Source organism: Triticum dicoccoides, chromosome 2B (genome assembly GCF_002162155.2).
Source record: "Triticum dicoccoides isolate Atlit2015 ecotype Zavitan chromosome 2B, WEW_v2.0, whole genome shotgun sequence".
Classification (NCBI taxonomy): domain Eukaryota; kingdom Viridiplantae; phylum Streptophyta; class Magnoliopsida; order Poales; family Poaceae; genus Triticum; species Triticum dicoccoides.
In genome coordinates this window covers 291518599-291526475 of record NC_041383.1, presented here as the reverse complement: position 1 = coordinate 291526475, position 7877 = coordinate 291518599, and positions in this window count along the sequence as shown.

Here is a 7877-nt window from a genome sequence, read left to right as displayed (position 1 = left end):
TGGTGAGGTCAGGAGGGAGGGGAGGGCTCGGCTCTCCGGAATTTATTCGATGGCCGAGGCGGCAAGGGTGGTCGAGGAGGGGCTCTGGTGCTCGGGGAAGGGGCTCGGGGGGACTAGGGAAGAGGAGTGAGGCTGCTGGTGTGGTCGAGGGAGCTCGGGATTGGCTTATATAGCCGCAAGATGAGGTGTCGCGCTGGAGTCACCGCGGACGCGTGTCCGGTGCCGCCGACGCGTGTCCGGCGCAGCGGACGCGTGTCTTGCGCCGCGAACGCGTGCCCACGCTAGCGAGCTTGGAGGTAGACAATGTAGGAGGAGCAGTGGAGGCTCTCACGGGGCAAAGGAGGCCATGGGGGTGCATGAAGGAAGACGATGGCGACGAACCGAGCCAAAACACCACTGTACGTTTGTGGGCGTGCGGCGGTTTGCGTCGGTGAGGAAGCTGACGAAGGGGGAGAGGGATCCAGGGGAATGGCGACGACGAGATGCAGCCACTCGACATGCTCACGAGCTCTAAGACGACGAGAGGGAGCGGTGCCAAAACACAAACGGTGCTCTAGACACGCCACAACGCACAGGGCGCGTGCATAGGCACGCCATCGTCGTAGTCACCATGTGAACCAGGGCATTCAATGCCCTACATCACCCAAAATGTTGTCTAGCTCATAGTCCTTCCAAAATGGAGCATTGATGAGGCCATGGCTGGATCTGGGGTGCTATGGTTAAATGGTAAGTGAGCTTTGAAGTTTACTGCAGTAAACATAGCCGTGCACTGGTGATCAACAGGGAATTGCTTGAAGCCAAATAAGTTGTCTGGGGTGTTTAACTAAGGAAGGACTATGATCTTGGAGGTTTTGAGGGGATTTGAACCAAGATTTAATCTAGTTGCTTCACAACTACATTTATTGTCCGGAAATGAAGATCATTGTTGGAGTAATGGGCCACGGGTAGGCTCACTCGAGTCCCAGAATTAATCAAGACTTTGGGCCAGCTCCGCCTAGCTGGACCCCATGTTGAAGCTCCGCCCTCTGGGGGCCGGCTAGCTCAATGGCCGGCTACCAGAGGGCGGCCAACCTAAGCCTACGACACTACGAGTGGCCGGCTCCAGCCGGCCGGCCTCCAGAGAGGGCGGCATCAGGCAGGCGGCCACCTCGCGGCCTCGGTACAGCCGAGCCCGCATCAAGAGTACAAGCTAGAGCATGGCTACAGCAGAGCACGTCGTCCCCGACGTACGAGATAGGCATGGCTACAGTGCTCCATACGGGCGGAGATCTCCACGCGGCGGGGCACTGTGCCATGTATCCCCTGACGTCGCTCCAAGCAGGCAGAACCCTGTTCCCCACGACGGCCTGTCAGTATGGCCTGCCAGCCGCAGGTCCTACCGGGCAGTGACACCGCCGAAGACAGCAGACGCCCGATCAGTCGGGCTTGGGATGGGCTGGCCTCCAGCAGGCGGCCGTCCCTTGCCCCGAGGCAAGCACGCCATTAACTTGAGACCAGGTGTGGCTACAGTAACCTCCCGCCAGCCGACGGGACTATAGCCATGATAAGATGACCAAGCCCACGTCATAGACGACACGGCTACAGTAAGCAGCCATCAACCAGCCGGCGGGGCCCACTAGGCGGCGGGCCCCAGCAGTCGGCGGAGAAGCCGGAGGCCGGAGACACTGATGGACGAGCCCCAGCAGCCGGTCCGATTACCGTTGTACCCCTGGGGGGCAGGCCTATATAAGCCCCCAGGCCACCCATGCAAAGGGTTCCAACTTTGATAGAACTAGCCAGTTACCTAGGGTAGGGAAGAGCTAGCCTTGCCTTCTCCTACCTCTAGACACAGCTCAAGGAGCACCTTGTATCACTAGTGCCTTAGTGATCATGCGGAGACCCCGCAGAGCTGGAGTAGGGGTATTATCTCCACGGAGAGCCCCCAACCTGGGTAAAGTTCGTCGGCGTACGTGTCTACGCCTTATCCCGCTTCCAGGCACCGGTGACATTCTACTCTCTCCCACCATGATAAGCCATCCTTTGGCATATGTCGCACCCAAGCCATGACATTTGGCGCCCACCGTGGGGCGAGGTGCACCATCTCCCGGAGACCTGCTCTGGACGGGAACCTTGTTCCTTCCTGATGAGCGAAGCCAGCCCAGCACGCCTGATGGCGTCAGCCTCGACGCCCTGCATGGTGCGGATATCGCCTGCGCGCTGAGCTGCCTCGCCGACCTCGTTGGTGAGATTCACCTCTCCGACGAGCCGGCCTCCGACGCAGGAACCGGCTGCCCTAAGAGCCGCCTCGTCAGCCTCCTCGACCAGCTTCATGTCACCGGCGAGCCTGCTATGGACCTGGAGTTTGTTGGCTCCACCGAACCGATGATCGTCGACTCCGACACGGCGTCGCTCGACGCGTTCCCCACCAATGTGGTGATCTATGACGAGCCGCCTCCTCATGAGCACATCGGCGAGAGCACTGTCACGGAGGTGCTCGTCATTAACAGTGGCGAGTGCTCGAACGGAGAAGCTCGAGACCCACTCGATGCAGCGCTGCAGGACTTGACGGCACCCATCCTAGAAGACGCAGACGCCAAGATGCTGGAGGCACGCCGCGTCCAGCTTCTCGAGAGCGCTGGACGGCTTCCCAGCATGTGGTGCCTCTCGGATGCCTATCGGCGCGAGATGGACTGGGCCGTCGGTGGCACGCCGGCTCCTTGGGGGCCTAGCCGCATTGGCCCTGTCCGGCAGCGTGGCAGGACCGTCGCCAGCATGTTCGGGGCAGAGCGCCCCGTCTACTCCATGCCTGCAGAGAACGTCCGGGCTGCCTAGGCGGTAACGGACGAGCTGGATAAATATGAGGGCGACGAGCGTCGCCACATGACGGAATGAGTACAGCTGCTCCTAGACATGGCCGCCGCGTTGCACGAAGTTGGCTGCCGTGCTGAAGAGCCCGCCCTGCCGATTGAAGAGCCGCCCCATCGCCAAGAGCACGGCGTGACCTCTCGGACGCCGACTGGTGGCGCCCATGGAAAACGGGGCAACGAGCCAGCGGCCAGCCAGAGCCGGACTCGCCTCTCCATCGAGTGTGACACAGACAGCCGCCCTCGAGCAGTGGAGCACCGAGGCGATCCTCCGCCTCCTCCGCCTCGCGGAGCAAGATATCTCACTCCGCCGCCTATCACGCACCTGACACTCGGCGACCGCCTTGGCCACTGAGAGGGAGTCGGAGAGAATGACGCCCGCCATCGGATCGACCGCCTCAATCGATCCCTGGCACTAGAAGAAGAAGATGCGCTGGGTCCGCCTTGCTTCGGCCCACGAATTCGGGATGAGCCCTTTCCCAAAGGGTTCACCCTCCCTCGAGATACGCCCAAGTACACCGGCTCCGTGAAGCCGGAGGACTAGCTGGTCGATTACTCGACATCCGTCAGCATAGCAAATGGCAACAAGCGTGTTGCCGTGAAGTACGTCACGCTCATGCTTTAGGGCACTGCCCGAACATGGCTCAACAGCCTGAAGCACCGCAACATCGATAGCTAGGTTGATTTCACCGAGGCCTTCATCTGCAACTTCACCAGCACCTACAAGCGGGCTCCCAAGCCCCGACAGCTCTCCTTGTGCATTCAAGGGCCCACAAAGTCGACTTGCGACTACCTCACGTGCTGGACCGAGCTACGCAATTCCTGCGAGGGTGTGCACGAGGTGCAGGCAATCGAGTACTTCACCGCCGGGTGCCGAGAGGGCACCCTCCTCAAGCATCGACTCCTCTGCAATGAGCCTGAGACGCTCGACGAGCTGCTGGTCATCGCCGACAAGCACGCCACGGCCAACTCCTCCATGATGGCGGAAATTCTGGTTGATGCATCCGACAAGGTGGCGCCTCAGGCCCCTCGGACTCCGGCTGGTGACACCAGTCGGCGACAGCAACCAGGCGACAACAAGCGAAAGGCCACCCAGCCGGCTTCCACTAGCTGGCAGGTGGCAACGGTCGAGGATCAGCAGCCAGAAGGGCAGCCGACACCCAAGTAGCAGAAGGGCGGCAAGTCCAATTGGTTACCCTCTTTCTCTGATGATCAGACTTTAGATGCACCCTGCAAGTTCCATAGTGGCGCGAAGCCATCCAACCACACCACTCAAAAGTGTCACTGGCTCACCAGAATCACCAAGGGAGATGGACTCCTGCCTCCTCTGCCTGCCGGACCGCCGCCTCCTCAGCCCTAGCAGCCGGCGGCCCGATCAGTCGGTGCCATACAAGACGAGTAGCCAGAGGAACACGGGGCCTATGTTGTGTTCACCAGCGTGGCCGATGACAGACGCAGCAGACGGCAACAACAACAAGAAGTGAAAGCGGTGGCCTCCAACACTCCAGAATTCATGCATTTGTCCGAGAAGCCTATCAGTTGGAGCAGGGCCGACCACCCGGAAGTGATGCCTTCCCCTGGTTCATACGCCCTGGTCCTAGAAGCTACCCTTGCAACAGAGAGGCGGGCAGCGTGTTTCTCCAGAGTCTTGATAGATGGCGGCAGCAGTATCAATATCATGTACCGTGACACAATGGAGAAGTTGGGAGTCAAGCAGAAGCAGCTCATCCCCAGTCGGACTGTATTCCATGGCATAGTCCCTGGCCTTTCCTGCTCACCAATCGGCAAGACCCAGATTGATGTCCTCTTTGGAGACAAGAATCATTTCCGCCGTGAGCCAGTTTGGTTTGAAGTGGTGGACCTTGAAAGCCCCTACCATGCACTGCTTGGCCGGCCAGCTCTGGCCAAGTTCATGGCAGTCCCCCACTATGCCTACCTCAAGATGAAGATGCCTAGCACCAAGTGGATCTTGACAATAGTCGGAGACTACAAGAAGTCGGTCGCTTGCGCCGCAGATAGCAGCCGGCTGGCCGAGTCCCTTGTGATCGCAGTCGAGAAGCGGCTCCTTGACCGGGTGGTGGCGTTGGCAGGCAAGAAGCCAGAAATGTCACCCGTCCCCCAGGAGTCAGAGGTTGAGGGCTCGTTCAAGCCGACCAAGGAAACAAAGAAGATACCCCTGGACCCGGAGCATCCGGAGAGGCACGCTGTCGTAGGCACATGCCATGACAGCAAATAGGAAAGCGAGCTTGTCGATTTCCTCCGTGAGAATCGAGACATCTTTGCATGGTCTCCCAAAGACATGCCTGGTGTTCCGACGGATTTCGCCGAGCACAAGCTACATGTCTGACCTGACGCCAAGCCAGTCAGGCAGCCCTTGTGCTGCCTATCGAAAGAGAAGAGAAGAGTTGTCGGAGAAGAAATAGCCCGGCTTCTAGTAGCCGGATTCATCATGGAAGTGTTCTTTCCAGAGTGGCTGGCCAACCCAGTCCTAGTGTTGAAGAAAAACAAGCAGTGGCGCATGTGCATTGACTACAACAGCCTCAACAAAGTCTGCCCCAAAGATCCCTTTGCTATACCAAGGACTGATCAGGTGATAGACTCCACAGCCGGATGTGAGCTGTTGAGCTTTTTGGATGCATACTCAGGGTATCACCAGATAAAGCTGAACCCGGCCGACAGGCTGAGGACCGCTTTCATCACGCCATTTGGAGCCTTCTACTACCTGACCATGACGTTCGGCTTGAGAAATGCCGGCGCCACGTTTCAGTGTTGCATGCATAAGTGTCTCCTCAAGCAACTTAGCAGAAATGCCCATGTATATGTGGATGACGTGGTGGTGAAGACGGAGAAGTGTGGCCCGCTGCTAGAAGACCTCAAGGAGACTTTTGAGAATTTGCGCCGATTCCAGATCAAGATCAACCCAGAGATATGTGTCTTCGGAGTACCAGCCGGCTCCTTGGCTTTCTGGTCTCAGAGCACGGCATAGAGTGCAACCTGGTGAAGATCAAGGCCATTGAGAAGATGGAGGTACCCACCCGACTGCTGGACATGCAGAAGTTCACCGGCTGCTTGGCATCAATTAGCCATTTCATTAGTCGGCTGGGCGAGAAAGCTCTCCCTCTGTACCAACTTATGAAGAAGACTACTTTTTTCGAGTGGAATGACAAGGCGGACGAAGCCTTCTCCCTACTCAAGAAGATGTTGGCAACCCCGCCTGTCCTGGCGGCACTGACTGAGAAGGAGAGCATGCTCCTCTACATTGCTGCCACCAGTCGGGTCGTCAGCACAGTCATTGTGGTAGAGCGCAAGGAGGAAGGCAGAGCATTGCCGGTCCGAAGACTGGTATATTACTTAAGTGAAGTACTGTCTGCCTCCAAGCAAAACTACCCGCATTATCATAAGATGTGCTATGGCATGCACTTTGCCGCCAAGAAGCTGAAGCCCTACTTTCAAGAGCATTCAATAACCGTCGTCTGCACGGCTCCACTTGATGAGATCCTGGGAAGCCGGGATGCTTCTGGCCGAGTGGCCAAGTGGGCCATCGATCTGGCACCTTACACCATCTACTACCAGCCTCGCACCGCCATCAAGTCGCAAGTGTTGGCCGACTTCCTTGTCGACTGGGCCGAGACCCAGTACCTACCACCAGCACTAGACTCCACCCATTGGCGGATGCATTTTGATGGATTGAAGATGCGCACTGGTCTGGGAGCCGGCATCGTCCTCACTTATCCCAAAGGCGACAAGCTCAAATATGTGTTGCAAGTCCATTTTGCCGCCTCCAACAACGTAGCAGAATATGAGGCACTCATACATGGACTCCGGCTTGCCAAGGAACTCGGCATTCGCCGGATCTTGTGCTATGGTGACTCTGACTTGGTGGTCCAGCAGTCGTCAGGCCACTGGGACGCTAAGGATGCAAATATGGCAAGCTACCACTTCCTCGTGCAGCAACTCAGTGGATACTTTGACGGGTGTTAGTTTCTCCACGTGCCAAGAAATGACAATGAACAAGCAGATGCCTTGGCACAGATTGGCTCCACCCGACAAGCAATACCAGCCGGCGTTGCCCTACGCTGTCTACTCCAGCCGTCCGTCAAGCCGCCCCCAGAATCAGATTCCATCTTTGTGTCGGCCCCTCCCGAAGCAGTCGGATCCGACTTGAGGGTCCCAGAAGCCGGCACAGGGACTTCAGCAGGCGGCCCGGGGACTCCAGTCATCGCACCCGGCCCGGGAATTCCAGAGCCCGACCCGGGGACTGCAGTTGTCGGCCCAGGGACTCCTTCAAGATAGCAGGCGGTAGCCAACTCCAACCCGCCGCCTCCCGGCCCAACCACCCTCATACAAGTTGCAGTTGTGGCCGTAGAAGAAATAGTAGAACCATCCTGGGCTCAGCCAATCCTCAAATTTTTGGTGAACAAAGAACTGCCGACTGATGAGATCTCAGCCAGGCAGGTGCAATGGCGAGCAGCAGCGTACACCATAGTCAACAGAGAGCTGGTTCGGCGCAGTGTCACTGGTGTGTACCAGCGCTATGTGGAGCCGGACCAGGGCCAAGGAATCCTCAAAGACATTCACCAGGGAGAATGTGGCCACCACACGGCCTCAAGAGCCCTTGTTGCCAAAGCCTTTCGCCATGGTTTTTTCTGGCCGACTGCTCTTGAAGAGGCCAAAGAGTTGGTCCAGAAATGCCAAGGGTGCCAAAGATTCTGCTCCAAGCCGCATTTGCCAGCTTCTGCACTCAAGACTATTCCGATTGCTTGGCCATTTGCTGTTTGGGGTTTGGATATGGTGGGGCCATTCAAGACAGCCCGTGGCGGCATGACTCATCTGCTTGTCGCTATGGACAAGTTCACCAAGTGGATAGAGGCCAGGCCAATCAAGAAATTGAATGGGCCGACTGCCGTGACCTTCATCGCCAAGATCACCACTCGGTACGGCATACCACATAGCATCATCACCGACAATGGCACAAACTTTGCCAATGGAGCCTTGGCTCATGTCCGCGACACAGGGCATCCGACTGGACTTAGC